The 21,393-nt window shown below is 33.4% G+C and overlaps 1 pseudogene; it reads left to right on the forward strand.

Moving 5' to 3' along the window:
* The first annotated feature begins 4,188 nt into the window (after positions 1–4,188).
* LOC139896256 (PTI1-like tyrosine-protein kinase 3) lies at positions 4,189–5,949 on the forward strand (annotated as a pseudogene).
* The last annotated feature ends 15,444 nt before the right edge of the window (positions 5,950–21,393 follow it).

Here is a 21,393-nt window from a genome sequence, read left to right on the forward strand (position 1 = left end):
AACATTGGAAGTAATCTTTATTTACCACTTTTGGTTGTGGCATGCTCGAACAACTGATTTGCATCTTTAGATACAGTATGTATGAAAGTAACTAATTATTTTTTATTCACTACATGAAGCTATGTCATGTACCTTCTATATTTGAGAAATTGTATATAAATCTCACCAAGTTTGGTCCACTTACTATTTCGGTAAAGTATATATGTTAAGAAAAAATATATTGAAATTTTCTATTTTCAAACAGAAGAGCTCCAACTAAGAGAGAGATAACTTTGTTATAATCCTGTAAAAGTTTAATGTAAGGTGTCACTAAGAATTTTGTTTGTTGTATGGTGCTACACTGCTACACCTATGTGTAATTACATACCATTTCACTATATTTTTAAAGCTTTTGCAAACATATCCTTAAGGAAGAATACATGAATGAACTTCGCATTCTTTAAGATGATGGATTTTGACGGCTCTGTGATAAGACCTCATGGATTATCAGTTGTAGTTGAGGTGATTCCTTGTTTGGATTTGCTAACAATTTGTGGTGGTTGTGGACATTTGGATGCGTTCGTTTCTCAAATGCTTTTGGGTCTTTAATGACGTTTTTGGTGTCATTTTTAGTAGATGATGTTCCTTAGGGATGTCCCAATTGTAGGTTCACGAGTTAGTTTTTCAATAGATTTGTAACCGTGCAATGTATGAGATGTAATCGGGATGTTTGTGTATTGGATTTGAGTGGTAGGCATTGTAATTTATTCAAGTAAATGTTTGGATGTATTCAAACAAATCGTAGGTCTGCATCACTTGTAACTTTTTTTTTTTGCGAAAAAAACATATATATATATATATATATATATATATATATATATATATATATATATAAATAAATAAAAAGAAGATCTGACGAGATCTTGTGGTGTTACAATTGAGACAGATTGTAAAATCTGTTTGACAGACATCACAAACCGCCCTATTGAACTCACATATACAAAGACGAGCTAACGTACAGAATTAATAAACATTGATAGCAACAGCACAAACCGAGAAGAAAAATCCCTAAGAACCAAACAAACAAACTATAAACTCCGTGCCCGTTGCAAATTGACGTAACCACCACGAAGAAAGTCAGACCCCAAAAAAGTTCCTCACCTGAATCGAAGCCTGCAACCGCGAGCCAGAACCCACGAGTCCCACACCAACCACACCAACCCCTGCACAAACATCCGAATCCAAACACCCACCTGGAACCCCAAGAAAACCTCCCTCGAGGCCGCATCGACCAGAAACCCAGATTAAATACCCGATGATCAACACCTCCAAGCAGACCCCAAAAGCAGCCAACCCAGAAACCCTAACCAGTCAAACACCAACCGGCTGCCATTATCAAGTAGCCTTCCTTAGTCAAACACCAGAGACGACCTCCAACCACTAACAAACAGTGACAACCCGCTTGCAACCTTCCTAAGTCAGATCAACCACCACAACCATACACAATAGCAAGAACCATCCGAAGACCACCATAGGCAGAGCTCCGGCAGATCTCCGGCAGGATACGCCGCCGAAGACAAAGACAGTAAAGGTACAAAAACCGGAATCCAAAATGACAGGAAACCGAAGAAAAAACTCCACACCAAACTCAGATCGGGAAAAAAGCAGAGATCGAAGCAAACAAAAACAAAAGCTAACCACATAACAAACCAGAAATCGTTGCAGAGTTTCAAACAGAAACTCGACGCCTACACACGATGAACGAGCCGGAAACGTGGAATCTCTGCCGGAATACAAGCTCACCGAACAAACCGACGCCGTTAAGAATGGACCCAGAACAAAGCCCAACGCACACGACGGAGCACCAAAAGTCCAAGACTTTCGCCACCTGTGACCACCAGGTTCGTTCTTAACGGCGTGGGTTTGTTCGGTGAGCTTGTATTCCGGCAGAGATTCCACGTTTCCGGCTCGTTCATCGCGTGCAGGCGGCGAGTTTCTGTTTGAAACTCTGCAACGATTTCCGGTTTGTTATGTGGTTAGCTTTTGTTTTTGTTTGCTTCGATCTCTGCTTTTTTCCCGATCTGAGTTTGGTGTCACTTGTAACTTTTAGCTTGAACTTCTCATCTATTTTAATTTAATTTCTGTATTTTCACCAAAAAAGCAAATTTCACACAATTTTTATTTTTAAATATTAATGTATATAATTTTATTTCTTTTCAATATTTTAATACAAATATTTTATAAATGAATTATGACATAAGCATGTTTAATCTCTTAAACAATGGCAACGGCAAAACACCGGCATCAACAAAAATAGTCAATCCCACAAAAATAAGATATGTTGGGTATGAGTGAGAAGTAGTCATGTAGATAGTTTTCTCATAATAATCACACGAATATTGTAGAAAGATCAACATAAAAACCATGTTTCGATTATTTAAATAAATCTTGACAAACCAAAGAGATGTAATGTCAATCCGGATACAAGCTCACGTAGATGTTCTCAAACCAAATATTACAAATGCAAAGATAATATCACTACATTTGGCTCCTCAAATCAAAATAAGAGGCTCATTATCCTACCTGGCTTTTTCTCCAAGTCTCATACATATATGCGACCGTTGGGACTAGAATCATGACCATCCAAAGAGGCACTGGCTTTTCAAACATCGAAGTAAAGGAGGTCCATGCGGGAGCCGACAAAATATTTTGAAGAGCCATCACAACAACTATCATAGAAAGCCTTAACTCAGGCACATCCCCCACACATAGAGATGCCACGTTCGCGATCTACATAAACAGATGTTTTAAGTTAATTAGGTAGTTAATTAATGACACCTTTATTTATCTCATTATTAAATAATATTGTTACTATTATATATGTTCTCATCGTCATCAAAACTATCGACAAGAATCCACACTTAAGTGTGTCTCTTAAATATATTATTATGTTTTTTTAGAAAGATATAAACCTTTGTAACGACTTTGAGAAGAAACTTGCCCTTGAGCCTTGGGTCAACACGTTGCTCAACCTTGCCTTCCCTTCGCATTTGTGTAACCTATATGTGGAAATATACATAAAAAGTTTAGATATGATCTCCTACATCGTTGACAAAATGAGAAGGATGGTTGGGTCACAAACTCATACATCCCCAACCAAATAGATAAATGGACTAACCTAAGTGACAAGACTGGGCTGTCCTTGTGGCATAGTGTCATCATCAGGTTTTCAGCCGGTTAAAATTTCTAGCAAAACAACCCCAAAGCTATACACATCACTTTCTTCTCTTGGCTTTCCAGTCTTTGCAAACCTACACAAAGGTTAAATTCAAAACATATTGCTGAATGTAAGTTCCTTTTATTAAATAAGCATTTGAAACAATAAATAAAACACGTATTTTTAATATCATTATCATTTTTTAACGACCAAATTATCATCATTATCATTATCATTATTATTATATGAATATACATATTTATCTCTAAAAATATGGATAAGGAAAACTTACATTTAGTAAACACCCTTAAGTTCGTGATATTTTGTTAAAATTGTAGTTGGATGTTATTCTCAGTAAAAAGGTTTAGAAGAGCTTATCTAGAGAGGCTAAAGGGATTGACAGCATTACTCTGTTGCATGATTAGTGCATGATTGACAGACTTTCTCGAAACATGAGTGGAACAGTGGAATGCAAACGAGCTGTTAAATCTCGTGCTCGATTTGAGAGTTAAAGTCTGCAATCTTAGCACTTAAACCCTGATATAGTAGCACTTTGCTGGACCTAATATCTACATGACTTATCAATGGATAGACCCCATGCAAGTAAGTCAGTCCTTTTGCTACATCAAGAGCTATCTTTACTCGTTCCTTCCAATCAAGCACGGGCTCCAGTTGTGTTCCATGTACACCCTTCTTGCCTCTATATGTACATCTATAGACACTTAAAGCCAGCTAAATATATTTACTTGCAAACAAAAAATAAATAGGAAAGAGAGGTTTTTATACCCTGCAACATGTCATGAAGAGATCCCTTTGTTGCATATTCATAAGCCAAGATACGATTATTTTCTTCAACACAGTAACCACGTAGCTTAAGTAGATTGTCATGCTTCAATGTTGACATCCTTGAAACCTTGAATAAGAAAACTGGTGTTTTATTTCATACATAGATGTAAAAAGGTGGCAACTTTAAACCATTTAATTAAACATAAATGGGTCGAATTAGTGTTTGTGTTAAACTTGAAACAGAACTACCCGTTGAACTTCTTTGCCTAACTTACAGAAACATTGAGTTACCTGAGCCAAGTGGACCAATCTATGTTAGCATACACAAACACTAAGTGGACTAATATATGTTAGAATGGTTGATAGTAGCCACCTTTTTACATGTACAATAACACCCATTTTCTTTATCAGGGTTGTAAGATTATCAACATTGAAGCATGACAATCTTTTTAAGTTGCGCGGTTACCGTGTTGAAGAAAATACTCGTATCTTGGCTTATGAATATGCAACAAAGGGATCTCTTCATGACATGTTGCACGGTATAAAAACCTCTCTTTCCTTTTATTTTTTTGTTTGTAAGTAGATATATATAGCTGGCCATTTAAGTGTCTATAGATGTACATATACAGGTAAGAAGGGTGTACACGGAGCACAACTGGGGCCCGTGTTTGATTGGAATCAATGAGTAAAGATTGCCCTTGATATTTCAAAAGGACTGAAGTATTTGCATAAGGTCTCTCGAGGAATAAGCCATAGAGATATTAGGTCTAGCAAAGTGTTATTATATGAGGGTTTAACTGCAAAGATTGCAGACTTTAACCTGTCAAATCGAGCCCCAGATTTAACAACAACTCGCTTGCATTCGGCTCCTGTTTTGAGAAATTCTATCATGCTCCAGAGTAATGCTTTTAATCCCTTTAGCATCTCTCGCTAATAAGCTACTTCTAAACTTTTTAACTCAAAATAACATCCAACTGCGATGTTAACAAAATACCATGATTTAAAAGGTGTTTACTAAGAGTAAGTTTTTCTTATTCGTAGTCTTAAGGAAAAATATTCGCACTCACACTGACACTGACACTGATAATACATGTATTATTTTTATTGTTTCACGTGCTTATATATAAAAAGGAACTTTTCATTCAGCGATACGTTTTGAATTCAACCTTTGTTTGTTTGTAGGTTTGCACAGACGGGAATCCAAGGGAAGAAAGTGATGTGTATAGCTTTTGGGGTTGTTTTGATGGAACTTATAACCGACAGAAAACCTGATGATGACACTATGCCACAAGGACAACAGAATCTTGTCACTTGGGTTAGTCTCTCCTTCTTTACTTATTTTGGCAATGATGATGTATGATACCGTATCTAAACATTTTTTATGTATACTTCCACTTATAGGTTACACAAATGTTAAGGGAAGGCAAAGTTGAAGACGATCCAAGGCTCAAGGGCAAGTATCCTCTCGAAGTCATTACAAAGGTTTATATCTTTCTAATAATATACTTAAAAAATAATATATAAGTATTTTGTTTAGGATGATTTGAGAGGAAATATATAAGTATCCTCTCGAAGTCGTTACAAAGGAAAAATTATTAATGCTCCTCCCTCAAGAGACACACTTACGTGTGAATCGTTTTGATGACAATTAGAACATTTATGATAGCAACAGTATATTAACTAATAATGAGATAAATAAAGGTCATTAATTAATTAACTACTACCTAACTAACCTAAAGCATTTGTTTATGTAGATGGCGAACGTGGCAACTCTATATGTAGAGGTTGTGCCTAGGGTTTCTATGAGAATGGTTGTGTTGGCTCTTCAAAATATTTTGACGCATCCCGCAGGGACCTCCACCTCTACTTCGGTGTTTCAAAAGCAAGTGCCTCTCTGGATGGTCACGATTCTACTAGTCCCAACGTTCGCATGTATGTATGAGACTTGGAGAAAGAAAGCCAGGTAGGTAGCACACTACTACATTTATTCACATCTAGACCCCTACATCTAGACATGTTTTAAAACTAACAGGTCTTAATAATTGCTCCCGTCAAAAAACTATTTGTTAACACGTCTACTTAGTTGTTTTTAACACGTCTATTTAACATATTTATGTACCGCTAAAAATTATGTATCAACACGTTTACATATTAGGTTTTAACACGTCTGCATAAAGTCTACAAAACACAGGTTTAGCTATAATTTTCTAATGAAGACCGGTCTAAATAAGAAATGGAAGGCATAATGGTGACCACATGTAGAAGACACAACAGAATATGTAAAGCATATATGTAAAGTTATTATGTAAACTTATAAAGCATAATAACTCAGTGGCCGAGCATTTCAAGTAAAACTCAAAATGATGGGCATATGCAGGGCCGGGCCTGAAGTTTTTGATGCCCAGTGCGATGTGATTAAAAGTTGCCCTTGTCATGTTTAGTATTACGAGAAATTTTAAGCCTGAATTTTCTTTAGTTTACTACAAATACACTGATTACTTATTGCGTTTCTTATTATGGAATTTTAGCAACTATATAAACCTACTTAATATATAAACATATTAATATAATTACAAATAGCTGCTTAAAATCATCTATTATCTATCAAAAAGTACCAAACTCATACATAATAAAATTCGACCATTTAACCATTTGATGCCCTCTTTTGTGTGATGCCCGGTGCCGTCGCACGGCCTGCACGGCCCCAAGCCCGGCCCTGGGCATATGGGCTCCAAGGATTCCTTTAATTTGATCCATGAGGTACTGATATTGAGTCTAGTGTATTTATGGACTCCAATGATTTTGGGTTGGACTTAAATGATTATGAAAATTGAGTAAAAAGTTCTTTTGAGTGTAAAATAAATATGTAATATGAAGTTTAAAGGTGACTCTAAAAAATGATATAAACAATTCAAAGAATGGGAAACAACTCATGGCTCGCTTTGGAAATAAGAGGATAAAAACATGTCTTTTAGTTAACAATCATTTCAATAATTTCTTCAAACGAAATGGAATAAAATAGAATCGACATCGTAGTCATTTGGTGTAGGAAAGCTAGGGCGTGGGAGAAAAATGTAAAGGATGAAGATATTTATTGGAGAAGAATTAAGAGAATTGTTCTTCATTGGTTTCGGATTCATAAGGGGTCTAGTAACAATCGATGGTTTATTTGAAGGTGAAGATATGGTATGCAAATTGTGGTTAGCGGTAGTGTGTGTCTAGAGTCATGTCTGTCTTTTCACAGATAATTCGGTTTAATTGAAAAAAATAGTTTTGGCTAGGTTTAGTGTCGCCTCTGTTTCATGAGGTTTTCGTCAGATTTTTCTTTTTGAGATGTCCCATTGTGAATGAAGTTTTTAGGTGTAAGCGAGATGCGTACTACTAGCTGCTTAGTTTTTATTAATATATAAAAGTTTAGCCCTCTAAAAAATAATACTCCATGTTTATATTTATAGTAATAGTAGTAGTAATGAAAATACCGTTGAGCTTTTTAAAATGCTATTTGGTTACAATAATTGAACCAAGATTTGAATTGATGGATTCTAAATGTAAATCCTTTAACTACAAACCAAACACACCCCTTAATTAATTTTAGTAAACCTTCTCTTACAACTACCATCAATTTCGCCACATTTAGAAAATTCACGCTCAGTCACACTCAGTCAGCTATCGATCAACAACCATCAATCATCCTCCGTCATGATTCACTTCTGGTAGTAAATTATTTAAGTGTAAGGGTCTGTGAACATTAGGTAACAAGCTATGGCCGGTGTTGGTAACAGGAATAGTGTTTCCGTTACCTACGGCAACTGACGGATATTTACAATTATTAAAAATAGTACTAAGATTATTAATGCAAGAGGTAAGATGAGTGGACGCACCAGTATCCATGTGCCACCCGGCACCATTGTAATCTTGAGGAGTCATTGCACTGAATGCATTAGGAGGAATAGTCTGTTGTTGGGCTTGCTGATGGGATTGAGTATATTGTTGTTGACCCAATAACTGTTGTTGGGCTTGTATGATCTCGAGTAAGTAGGCTGAATTCTCAATGTCTCTATTGGATTGTGTGCGTGCCTGTTGCCTTTGTTGAGTCATTCCCTAATTTGTGTACTTTTTTTTTTAACAACCGATTGACAAATAGGAGTAATTTCTCTTCTTTTCGTCTGATGTACCAACACCAAATACCAAAACAATTAAATTCCTTTTTCTTTTTTTTTTTGTTATATGTTTATCGTGATCTACCAATACCCGAGATGGGTTCATCTCCCTCTTGCTTTATACGTGGAACAACACACCAACAATTGTTGATAATTAATACGAGTAGCCCACAACTTTTTATTCAATTTAAATATTCCACATAGCTCACATCTAGTAATGACAAGATAGTGAGGTTAAAGGGTTTGTGGATCTTATTTCTTGAGATTGATCCAACCTTACTTTAATTGGTAAATATAAAAGGTTGTTGGTGAATGCTATTTTATGTGTAGATAATGATAATAGATGGGGTTAGATAAATAAACCAGGTTACTAAAATTTTTAAACCAAGTCAACTAATTATAAAATAATAATTGCTTTTACTTTTTGTTTATATTAAATATTAATGATTATGTAATGATGATGGGGGAATAATTCTCACACACACTTTTTTGATCCTCACACACCTATTTTAACCTTTTACTCTTCTAATAATACTCAATTGATGTGTGAGGATCAAAAAAGTGTGTGTGAGAATCATCCCCTAATGATGATGTCTTTAATATTTTTATTAATATTTCATTATTATTATTAAATATCAGGTAAATAATCACTAAAGTGCACAAATTTAATTATGTAAGTCATAAAACCCCGAATAAATAAAAACAAGGAAATCTTATAAAATATAACAATACTTTGAACATTAACAAAATTAATCGCTTAAATTGACAAATGAACTTTCACGACGATAAAATTCGGTGAATGATTGCATACGTGATCTATATATGGTTTCCCATCTAGCTGCACACGGGTGAATGCTATGATAATTCCAGTAAGCCGTAGGAAGTGGCATTGGATACTATCCTTGTAATTCTACCATCACAAAATGTCTCGCAACATTTAAGTAAGCAATCGTAACAACTCTGTGAAGTTGAAACTCTTCTGGACTGTTCCAAAATGGGAAAATAGTTGTGCAACCTGATATGCTTAAAGAATGGACGATTACACCATACATATTGGCAATCAGTACACCTGCCTCAGGCATTTTCATCCAGTATTCTTGTGGACAAGGTGTTCCAAAGAAACACAAAGATTGAAATAATGGCTCTGTTTCGGGACCAAGTATAGATTCGTATATAATATACCTACTTCGAAGCTCGTCCCTCATTTGTTGTCGAATAGTCTCATAATATTCTTGATCAAACCCGAGGGAAACAGCTAGTGCTCTATATCCACAATTTCCATCACCAATGACATTGTATATATTAGATATGTATGGATGAAATAAAGTTGGAATATTGTCAAGCATACTAGAACTCTTTGTTGTTGGAACTTCGTTCAAATCAAACATATCTGAACTCTCGAACTCATATGGATCCTAGTTCAAGTCTATCACCGGTTCGTTGTTCAAGTTTATCTTGCATGAACTGTGTCTTGCTGGCTCCTTCGTAGAATCTTGCCTAACATAATGAGGCATGGATGAACAGTTATATCTACGAGAATCTCGATGAACGGGATCAGAACGCCTTTTTTGTTGCATTTTCTTCGATCGTCCACGAGTATTTTTTTGAACTCGGGGTTCTCGAGTGTCGGTTGTACTTGGACTAAATATATCCTTTAGCTTTCTTAACCAAGTTTTTTTCCCAACTTTAGATTGTTTATTGAAATTTTCTTTAAAGTGTTGTATTTCACTATCACAACTAACATCGTCATCTACCACATATACTAATGGTGAAATATCTAGCTTTCTCCAAAAGATGTCAATCGAATCTAAGGAAATATATTGACCTGCATTCAAATATATATAAGTATAAGTGTGACGACTCGAAAATTTCCGACCAAATTTAAACTTAACCTTTATATGTTTCCGACACGATAAGCAGAATTTGTAATGTTGAATCTCAAAAAGTTTGGAACTACATTCATGTAATCAATTACCCTTTGACCGTGTTCGACGATTCACTAACAATTATGAGTATATAGATATGTATATATAATATATAATATTAACTGAAAACATTAACAAAGTATTAGATATATGATACTTTACATGAACGTATTTGTATCGATATATTTATCGACAGAATTAAGAGATAATATCAAATGATTAAGTGATTTATAAGTAAGAACAAATGTGTCAATTAACGGGAACTAGACAAGGGTTAGTGAAAATTCCTGTTTAATTTCCAAGGCATGTTTTATAATATTTTCCTCGTGACCTTGATAAGATAACTATGTTAACTTTCATTTTATTTAATATGAAAATAAGAACGTGGAGTGTAAATAGCTTAGATGTTGGATATCGACAAGTTAAGTAACTCGACATTTTTCATTAAGATGCTTTCATACGTTTATTTAACCTTTGGACTTTATCCCATGCTTCACCAACAGACTGTAATTTAATAATTCACTTTAATAATTCAAAAATCTATTATAAATAGAATTCAATAGGTTTCATTATTTCATAGAAACTTGAAAATATATTTCTCTAAACTCTCTCAATCGAATTACATATATATATTTACTTAGTATTATTTCAAGATATTATTAGTATACATAAAATACTACGACGGAGTTATATTCAGACGATTTCAAAATAAGTTTTCAAATGGGATAGAGCTAAGGAAATTATGGGTTATAGCTATGGAGGTTATGGGTATTGTTCGAGGGTATTGCTCGTGAGGTCAACCTAACGTTTATCATTTTCGTTGCGTCTACGTACTTTCCTGCAATATTGAATCACAATATTGATACGTGAGCATTCATATCTTATCTTTTATATATTAATAGTGTATCCCTGACTAGTGCTCGAGTATATATGATTATGCATGTTTGTATGCTTAGTTTCGTCGTTAAATAGTTTATGATAAATCACGAATTTGATACATATGCTACTGAGATAATGTATATGATATGCATGTCGTTGAAAAGCTAAAGAAAAATTAATAACTTTTCATTTAGAAATCGTGTGGGTTCGATGAACGGATTAAAAGATATGGTCAACTGAATTATTATTAATTTTAATATTATTATTAAAACGATTATTATAATTGTTATCAGTTGATGTTATTACTAAAATTATCTTTATTACTAAAAATTAATATTTTTATTAAAACTATCATTTTATTATTTTTATCATTATTATTATTATCAATATTATTTTATCAAATAAATATGCGTACAAAGATATTTTTACCACACGTAATATAATTACATTAATAATACATACCACTATATTTTTATGATATTAAGTGAATTTTATAAATTTTATTACTTGAGATATATAAAAGTATATTTTTATATGAATTTAAATATAAATTTTTATTTATTAATAAATGACTTGTATTATTTAGTATAATAAGATCTGATAAATATATTTAAATATATAAAACGACTATATATAAGTTATACAATAAACATGTATAGATTTTGGAAGTCATTTTGGGTCAAGTTGACTTTTGTTGACGGGACCCGAACACCTTAAAAAAGTGAGTGTATATGAAAAATGGCAATAATAATTATAATTAATAATAGTAATAATAATAAAAGTTAGATTAAAATAAAATGAACGTACCCGATTAGTGACAAATTCAGATGTCCTCATAAAAAAAATCACATTCTCCCATTGTGTTGTACTCTTCATTAAAACCTGACATCTACAATTCTACAAAATAATAATAAAAAGTTACTGTAACATATAAAATAAATTACGTAGTACAAATAATAATAAAAAGTTAGTACATAAATAAAATAAATTACGAAGCATTATTAGTCATGGGCATCTCTACTCTTTATTTTAAACTTATACTAGCATGGAAACAAAATTTAGCCTTACTCCATTATCTAGATTTTAGAGTAGTCCTACTGTACTACAAAAATAATATTTCTTTTTCTATATCTATAATAATACGGAGTAGTAGTAATAATAATAATAATAATAATAATAATAATAATAATAATAATAATAATAATAATAATAATAATAATAATAATAATAATAATAATATAATAATAATAATAATAATAATAATAATAATAATAATAATAATAATAATATATATATAAATAAATAATAAAGAAAAGCAAGCAATATGCGTGACTTTTTTTTTTTGTCGGCTACTATATACCCCCGTATGCATTTTTGGTTATTAAAAGGGAGAAAAATTATACTTTTGGTCAAGAACTCTCATCCTCTCATCCTCTCATCCTCTATTCTCTCATCCTTAATCTAAAAGTGAATCAACCACCAACCCTCTCTTCAACCCAACCGTCGCACCTCATATATAGATCTGAATTTTTCAGATCTGACTATTTTATCAGGTTCGTTTTTTTGTATTTTAATTTTTTCTTTTATCTTGTTTCAACTTTGATTTGTTCATGTATAAGTTTTTTGTGTTATAAGTGATGTAACTATAGAAAAAAAATGATTTTTGAGAGCTGAAGGCGCTATGTATGTAAGAAAAACCTTAATTTTTTTTCTTCCAGATCGTGGTGGCGGTGGCTCTTGTTTGTTGCCGAAATTCGACGCCGGCGTTGTTTGTTGCCGGAATTCGACGCCGGCCTTGTTGTTTGTTGAAGGAAGTGGCCGCAAGTGGTGGACTGGTGGTTGGTTGTGATGGTACCGGTGGTGTTTTGTATTTATGAAAATGTATTGTGCATATTGTTTATTGTATTGTATTATAAAAATAAATTGTAATGGTAAATGTAAAATTTAATACAATACATATTTATATTCATTTTTACAACTGTTTTTTTCCTTGAAAATAATACAAATTTATTAGATTATGTTTTCAAAAAATTGACTGGGTTAAATGAGTATTGATAAGAAAAAAAGTAAAAAGCTGGTAAAGTTACTGATTTTTAATAAAAAGTAGAATAAAATCTGACACAAAAGATTAACAAAACAAAAATCAAGAAAATGAAAATAAACCAAGTCAAACATCCTGGTGCATTTATAAGTACCCTAATAGATAAAGGAAGAAGATTATTACTTGTGCTGCTATGATCGATCGATGATAGAAAAAAGAAGAAAAAAACGGCGCTGCAACTTTTAGGGATTTAGATATATTTGGCTCTTGATACCATGTTAAACTGAGTAGTAGTGTATTATTCTGAATGATCAACATTGCATAATTCATGAGATATATAAAGGGCTAAACCTTAACAATATAAATGGGCTAGGCCCAATTACTGAAAACATGGGCTAAGATATAATGGCTAACAGAAAAAACCTACCAGAAACGAATCGTGACGGGGGATGATTGACGCCTATTCACCGGAAGCTGGTTGAGTGTGAAATTTCTAAATGTGACGAAATTGATGACTGTTGTAAGAGAAGGTTTACTAAAATTACTTACGGGTGTGTTTGGTTCGTAGGTGAAGTATTTGCATTTTGGAATCATTCAATTCAAATCTCATGTTTCGTTCAATTATTTTAACTAGAACATCATTTTAAAAAGCTAAAAGGTATTTTCATTATTATCACTATTAATATAAATAATAAACATGGAGTATTATTTTTTTAGAAGGCTAAACTTTTATATATTAATAAACACTAAGCAGCTAGTAGTACACATCCCGCTTAGATGAGAAAACATCGATTAAATCACATTGTTAAACAAGTATGTATAGTATTAACAACATGTATTCATGAAGGAGGCATACCAATAATTGAACCTTGTGCAACTGACTGGAACAATGTGGCTGGTTCCTGTGTTGCAAAGCTTTACCTCATATGACTTACCTGCCATTATAATTATAATTATAATAATAATTATATTGATTACAATTATAATTACAATTACAATTTACAATTATAATTACAGTTACAACTTACAATTTACAATTACGATTATTAGTATAATATATGAACAAAAATCAAGGGCTTTGCTAAATAATCAGCATTCCTACAAAACCTGCGGCATATAAGTAAAAGATATACAACCGAGTGCTACTATGAATTAGGATGTTAAATATTCGGTTTCAAACAGTTTGAACTGAAAATGGAACCGTATAAAAACCCGGGGAAAAGAATCAAACCAAAATTGAATTCGGTTTACAAATTTGAATTCGGTTTTAGGTTTAGTTTTCGGTTTAACTTCTTTGAATTCAGTTAACCGAATTCAAGTAAAAATATATTAAATTATTAATTTTCATATGTATAGACCACGAACCAATTAAAGTTTCAATTCATGAATATATCCATTAAAATCAAAAATACCTGTACATATACATAAATATAGATATATGCTTACATATCTCCTATTAAAAATGCATTTACCGTTGGATTTACATTTTGTTTTCAATTTTATAATGAAATAACTATAATATATTAAAATAAAAAACGCAAATCTAACAAAATAAACAATCAAATTACATATTTGATTTTTCAGTATAATCTTCGACGAATATTACACATCCTTATGGATAAATTGTAATCAGTGTGAGTTTAAATAGATCAATTCAGTTAGTAGTTAGTTAGTTTTTAATGATTCTAAGTATTAATTCCTTCCTTATACATGTAATCATTTGGTTATACTACTATTAACATAATAAACTCATATCAATTTAAGTAGAATACAATAATATCTGAAATAAAACTGGTAGTATAAAAATGAGTTGGTGTAAAATGTAAATGGAGGGTCGTCCTATTAATTTTATGGGCCCTGTTCGAAAAAATGAAATTGGCCCTTTATATATTGAATTTTTATATATATAATAATAAGTCGAGTAATAATAATAAGGGCATAAGTACTAGGATTAATCAACATAACGCTTGTATTAGGCTAACTTTAAATTATTTTAAGTTATTAAACTTTTATTCAACAAATGAAACTAGGTATGTAATATCTGGTTAATTTGTTTGGGCCCCTATATACATTGGACACTGTGCGGCTGCACGCCTTGCACGCCCAATATTCGGCCCTGGGTAAATGTAAATATAAAATGCATTGTAGTTTAAACTACAGTACACAATTACTAGATCAATTGCTCTTATAAAACCTTCATAAAATGAGTTAATGTAAGATGTAAATACCAAAGAGCCAATGGCTTAGCGGTATCGAGGTCACCCTTACAACCTTGAGGTTGAGGGTTCGAGTCCTGTTTAGGACAATTCGTGGTGTATATATTCGAGTTAGATTTAGGTGGGTGTGTGAGTTTGCCTTTCAAAAAAAAAAAAAAATGTAAGATGTAAATGTAATCAAACGGATAAAACCACTTGTAACACTCCAAAAATATAAAAGGGTACTGTTACTTATATAAAATTGTATTTTATACTAGTTGTTCTATAAGATGGTTATTCAAAAAGGACCGGGAGCGTTAAAAATGCCAAGTTTGCAAAAGCTGTAAAAATTGATTTTAAAACCTCTAAAATAACCTTTAGTGACTAGAAGGACTAAAGGGTCAAGTTTTCTTAAGTTTTAGGGGTTGTTTGCTAAAGTTCGTTAAGTGAAGGGACTTTCATTGCCATCGCTTGAAACCTTGTTTAAGAGCCGGAAATCAGCTCCATTTCTTCATTTTTCTCAAAAAAATTAAGTGTTGAAATATTGTGTGTGTGCATGTCGAATTAGGGAAGGAGGGCAAGGATTCTTCCAATTTTTACATGCACAAGACAAATTGAAGCTAATTAAACTCTTTAGAATCATCATTCTTCTTCATTTTGGAGATTTTGGGAGGGGTTTGTATAAACCCTAGAAAGTTAGGTATGTGTTTTTAGCTTTATTTGTTAGATTTCTTATTATGTTGTTAGATGATGTTAATATGAAGTTGTTAACTTCATTCAAGTTTAAAAGGGTTAAATTAATCATATAAAGGCTGATTTAAAAAGTGTAAGAAATTAAAATATATGTCAAGTGTTTGTTAAAATGTCTAAGAGAAGAAATGGTAATATCTATGATGTTATTAGCTATAGATAGTCATAGATGATGATATATAACACCAAAAATCAAGAGAACTTTAACAGTTAATGAGTAACTGTTATTAGCTATAGATAATCATTGATGATGATAATTTGTAAAATTAATAAAATAAAATCAAGTTAATGAGTAACTAAGTAAGTAAGTAACAACAAAAGTTCAAAGTGAATAAAAGATAAATTTATACCTCTGGTTGATTAAGAAAATTGTAACAGAGGGACGCAGAGGGTGTATTGATTTATTGGATGGATGAAAAGTGTAATTAGGCTTGATGGTATTAATAAAACTGTTGGGGAAAGTCTGAAATTTACTTTTTTTAACAGGGAGGAGAGGACCCATGACAGTGTATGTTTAGAGCTTAATACTCTGTAGATGTTTTAATGGGATGAAACGTAACTAGGCATGATATTAACTAAGAAGGAACTGTATGGTCAACAACAATATATAAGGCATAGATTGAATGCCAAAAATAGTATATGGGGTTGATATTTCACTCTTCCTACATCCACCGGACTTTCATTTCATTACCTAAAATACCCTTGTACTAATAATTTTTACATCCAAACTCATTTGCACGCCAATTATATTGTAGTATTTATTTATATTATGAATAATAAACTCACAAAGTGACTTTCCTTTTTCCAAAAAACAAAATTTCACTCCTCGTCCCTGTGGTACACCAATTTTGACTCTTCGTCCTTTTCCGAATTTTTTTGCATTCCTCGTCCCTAATATTTGAACATTCTACATTCCTCATCCTTCCGTCTATTTTCTGTCTATTTTAGCCGTTACCTTTAATCACGTGCAAATCATGTGGGGGTACTTTCGTCATTTTACATATTTCTTCTCCATTTTCATTCTCCTTCCTTTTCCATCTTGCATTCATCTTCATTTATACTTAATCAACATAAATCCTAGACAATATTGCTAAAACAGCAGTAGTAGCAGCAAGTATGTGGGGTATGAGAGAGATGTAGTCATGTAGATAGTTTTTTCATACTAATCACCCGAATATTGCAGTAAGATCAACATACAAACCATGTTTCGAATATTTAATCAAATCTTGACAAATCAAAGAGATGTAATGTCAATCCGGACACAAGCTCACATAGATGTTCTCAAACCAAATATTACAAATGCAAAGATAATATCACTACATTTGGCTCCTCAAATCAAAATATGAGGCTCATTATCCTACTTGGCTTTTTCTCCAAGTCTCATACATATATGAGACTGTTAGGACTAGAATCGTGACCATCCAAAAAGACTTTGGCTTTTGTAACATCGAAGTAAAGGAGGTCCATGCGCGAGCCGGCAAATATTTTGAAGAGCCATCGCGACAACTTTCATTGAAAGCTTTAACTCAAGCACATCCCCCACACATACAGATGCCACGTTCGCGATCTACATAAATATATGTTTTAGGTTAGTTAGGTAGTTAATTAATGACCTTTATTTATCTCATTATTAAATAATATTGTTACTATTATATATGTTCTAATCGTCATCAAAACTATCGACAAGAATCTACACGTAAGTGTGTTTCTTAAGTATATTATTATGTTTTTTTAGAAAGATATAAACCATTGTAACGACTTTGAGAGGAAACTTGCTCTTGAGCCTTGGGTCAACACATTGCACAACCTTGCCTTCCCTTCGCATTTGTGTGACATATATGTGGAAATATACATAAAAAGTTTAGATATGATATCATACATCGTTGACAAAATGAGAAGGTTGGTTGGTCACAAACTCATACATCCCCGACCAAATAGATAAATGGACTAACCCAAGTGACAAGGCTGGGCTGTTCTTGTGGCATAGTGTCATCATCAGGTTTTCGGCCGGTTAAAATTTCTAGCAAAACAACCTTAAAGCTATATGATATCGCTTAAAAAGTCGGTTACGTTTGTCGTGGAATGAGGTAGACAAGCGGGTCCCAACAGGGTTCTAAATTTTTTTATTTTTAAGTGCGGGTCCTAAATCTTTTTAGCACTTTCTAAGTTAGAAAGAGTAAGTTGACCTAGGGTCGTGTTTTTGAATGGTTTAACGAATTGAATTTCAAAGGGATAACTGTTCTTGGTTACAGTGTCTGGATAAAAGAGTAGTTAGGTTTTTATCTAACATGTTCTTAAATAGGTTCTTAAATACTGGAAAAGTAAAAAGGTGGAGGAATACCGGAGTGTGCAGATCAAGGAAATGTTGTCCATGATATACGTCTAGGCTAGGGAAAGGTAGTCATGAGGATGATCCTCTAAATAGGATTGTATGGATCTGATCGGATGAACCAATTGTACAGTCCTACCAAGTCTTCAACTCTCGGAGTTCTCTTTGAGTGAAGGCCGGTATGTCACTAGGGTTGCACTATCGGAATGTGTCTAAACCTAGGGGTTATCCTTAGTTAAGCACTAGGCTGTGTCAGAAGTTGAGCTCTAATCCTAACCCTAGTTATCTGTTAGAAAACAGAATAACGACATGCAGTGTCGAGTAGACACAGTCACAATAGGAGGGGACCTACCGGGCTAAGTTGGCAACAACAGTAGAAACTAACTAACCTATAATCATTCTACAAAGATCCTACTATACTATTTATTATACAGTGTTACGGTGTTATGCTGACAATGATACAGATAGAAATATACCAGATGCACTCAATAGATAGTAAGATCAGTCCTAAAGTAACAATCAAACAAGAACATGCAATGGGAGATGGAACATGCAATTGGGTACAGCTAAGTGGATCATAACAGGCCCTAAGAGGTCTCATTGGGTTTTTTATCAGGCATACTAGGTCATTCATGTCTTAATTTCTAGGTTCCGTGTCCCATAAGGTCGGGCCTCTCGGAAACACCGGCCATACCGAGTTCATAGATGCTTCAGGTACAGAATAAACGAGGATCTTAGTCCTATAAAGTAGCCAATTTCATATGTGGAGACAAGCCTCATTCACAACCTAGGTTGGTCAATCCCTAAGATACTAGCATACAAGCCTTACTATAATCAGAGGTTCAGCGTAACAACGATAAACGCACTAAAAAGTCATAACTACTCTAGCCTAGGTTTCTATCATGGCAACATACGAATACTCTAAGCTATCATGGTAATATCATAACGCATATTCAAACATGGATAATAATAACACATGTTTAAATATAAAAGAACATCGTTTAAATTAAAACTTGAAAAGTAATTACAGATTCGTCCGAGATCGCTACAGCTCCGGAAGTTCCTCCGTAAAAACTAACTAACTAACTACTAACTAAACTACTACTAAAATTAAAATTGAGTGTGTGTGTGAAAGTTTAAGTGTGTCCAAATGGAGAGAATTTGCTCCAATTTATAGGGCCTTCTGGCCTGGCAGGCCGTCCAATTTTGTGGTCAGCCGTTTAATTAGCCCGTGTAATTGGTGTTGGGCCGTCCAATTTGGTGGTGGCCCGTTTAATTGGCCCGTGTAAATGGCAGGCCATTTTTAATCAGGCTGGCCGTCCACATACAATGGCGGGCCGTTTTTCTTGGGCTTTGGCAGGCCGTTTTTCTTGTGACTTCTGATATTTTGACGTTTTCGCTCCAGATTCTTCGTTTTAAGTCCGTTTTCTTCGATTCTTTTTGCATTGCCTTCGTAATTACTAAACCTACAAAATGAAGCAAATACTTGCCACTTTTGGCGATAAAGTTTGAACCTTTATGGTTTTTGGGCTTAATATTGGGGTAAAAACGTGACTTTTTGAGCGATATCACTATACACATCACTTTCTTCTCTTGGCATTCCAGTCTTTGCAAACCTACACAAAGATTAAATTCAAAACATATTGCTAAATGAAAAGTTCCTTTTAATAAATAAGCATCTGAAACAATAAATAAAACACGTGTATTTTTAATATCATAATCATTTTTTAACGGCCAAATTATCATCATTATCATTATTATTATACGAATATACATATCTATCTCTAAAAATATGGATAAGGAAAACTTACATATAGTAAACACCCTTAAATTCGTGATATTTTGTTAAAATTGTAGTTGGATGTTATTTTGAGTAAAAAGGTTTAGAAGAGATTATCTAGAGAGGCTAAAGGGATTGACAGCATTACTCTGGTGCATGATTGACAGACTTTCTCGAAACAGGAGTGGAATGCAAACGAGCTGTTAAATCTGGTGCTCGATTTGAGAAGTTAAAGTTTGCAATCTTAGCACTTAAACCCTGATATAGTAACACTTTGCTGGACCTAATATCTCCATGACTTGTAAATGGATAGACCCCATGCAAATAAGTCAGTCCTTTTACTACATCAAGAGCTATCTTTACTCGTTGCTTCCAATCAAGCACGGGCTCCAGTTGTGATCCGTGTACACCTTTCTTGCCTGTATATTTACATCTATAGACACTTAAAGCCAACTCAATATATTTACTTGCAAACAAAAAAGAAATAAGAAAGAGAGGTTTTTATACCGTGCAACATGTGATGAAGATATCCCTTTATTGCATATTCATAAGCCATGATACGGGTATTTTCTTCAACACAGTAACCACGCAGCTTAAGTAGATTGTCATGCTTCAATGTTGACATCCTTGAAACCTTGAATAAGAAAATTGGTGTTTTATTTCATACACAGATGTAAAATGGTGGCAACTTTGAACCATTTAATTAAACATAAATGGGTCCAATTAGTGTTTGTGTTAAACTTGAAACAGAACTACCCGTTGAACTTCTTTCCTTAGCTTACAGAAACATTGAGTTACCTGAGCCAAGGGGGCCAATTTATGTTAGCGTACACAAACACTAAATAAACTAATTTATGTTAGAATATTTGATAATTGCCACCTTTTTACTTGTACGATAACACTCATTTTCTTTATCAAGGTTTCAAGGTTATCAAAATTGAAGCATGACAATCTTGTTAAGCTGCACGGTTACCGCGTTGAAGAAAATACTCGTATCTTGGCTTATGAATATGCAACAAAGGGATCTCTTCATGACATGTTGCACGGTATAAAAACTTCTTTTTCCTTTTATTTTTTGTTTGTAAGTAGATATATTTAGCTGGCCATTTAAGTGTCTATAAAGAAGGGTGTACACGGAGCACAACTGGGGCCCGTGCTTGATTGGAAGCAACGAGTAAAGATTGCCCTTGATATAGCAAAAGGACTGAAGTATTTGCATAGGGTCTCTCGAGGGATAAGCCACGAAGATATTAGGTCTAGCAAAGTGTTGTTATATGAGGGTTTAACTGCAAAGATTGCAGACTTTACTGTTAAATCAAGCCCCAGATTCAACAACTCACTTGCCCCAGATT

This window comes from Rutidosis leptorrhynchoides, chromosome 3, assembly GCF_046630445.1.
Source record: "Rutidosis leptorrhynchoides isolate AG116_Rl617_1_P2 chromosome 3, CSIRO_AGI_Rlap_v1, whole genome shotgun sequence".
NCBI lineage: Eukaryota > Viridiplantae > Streptophyta > Magnoliopsida > Asterales > Asteraceae > Rutidosis > Rutidosis leptorrhynchoides.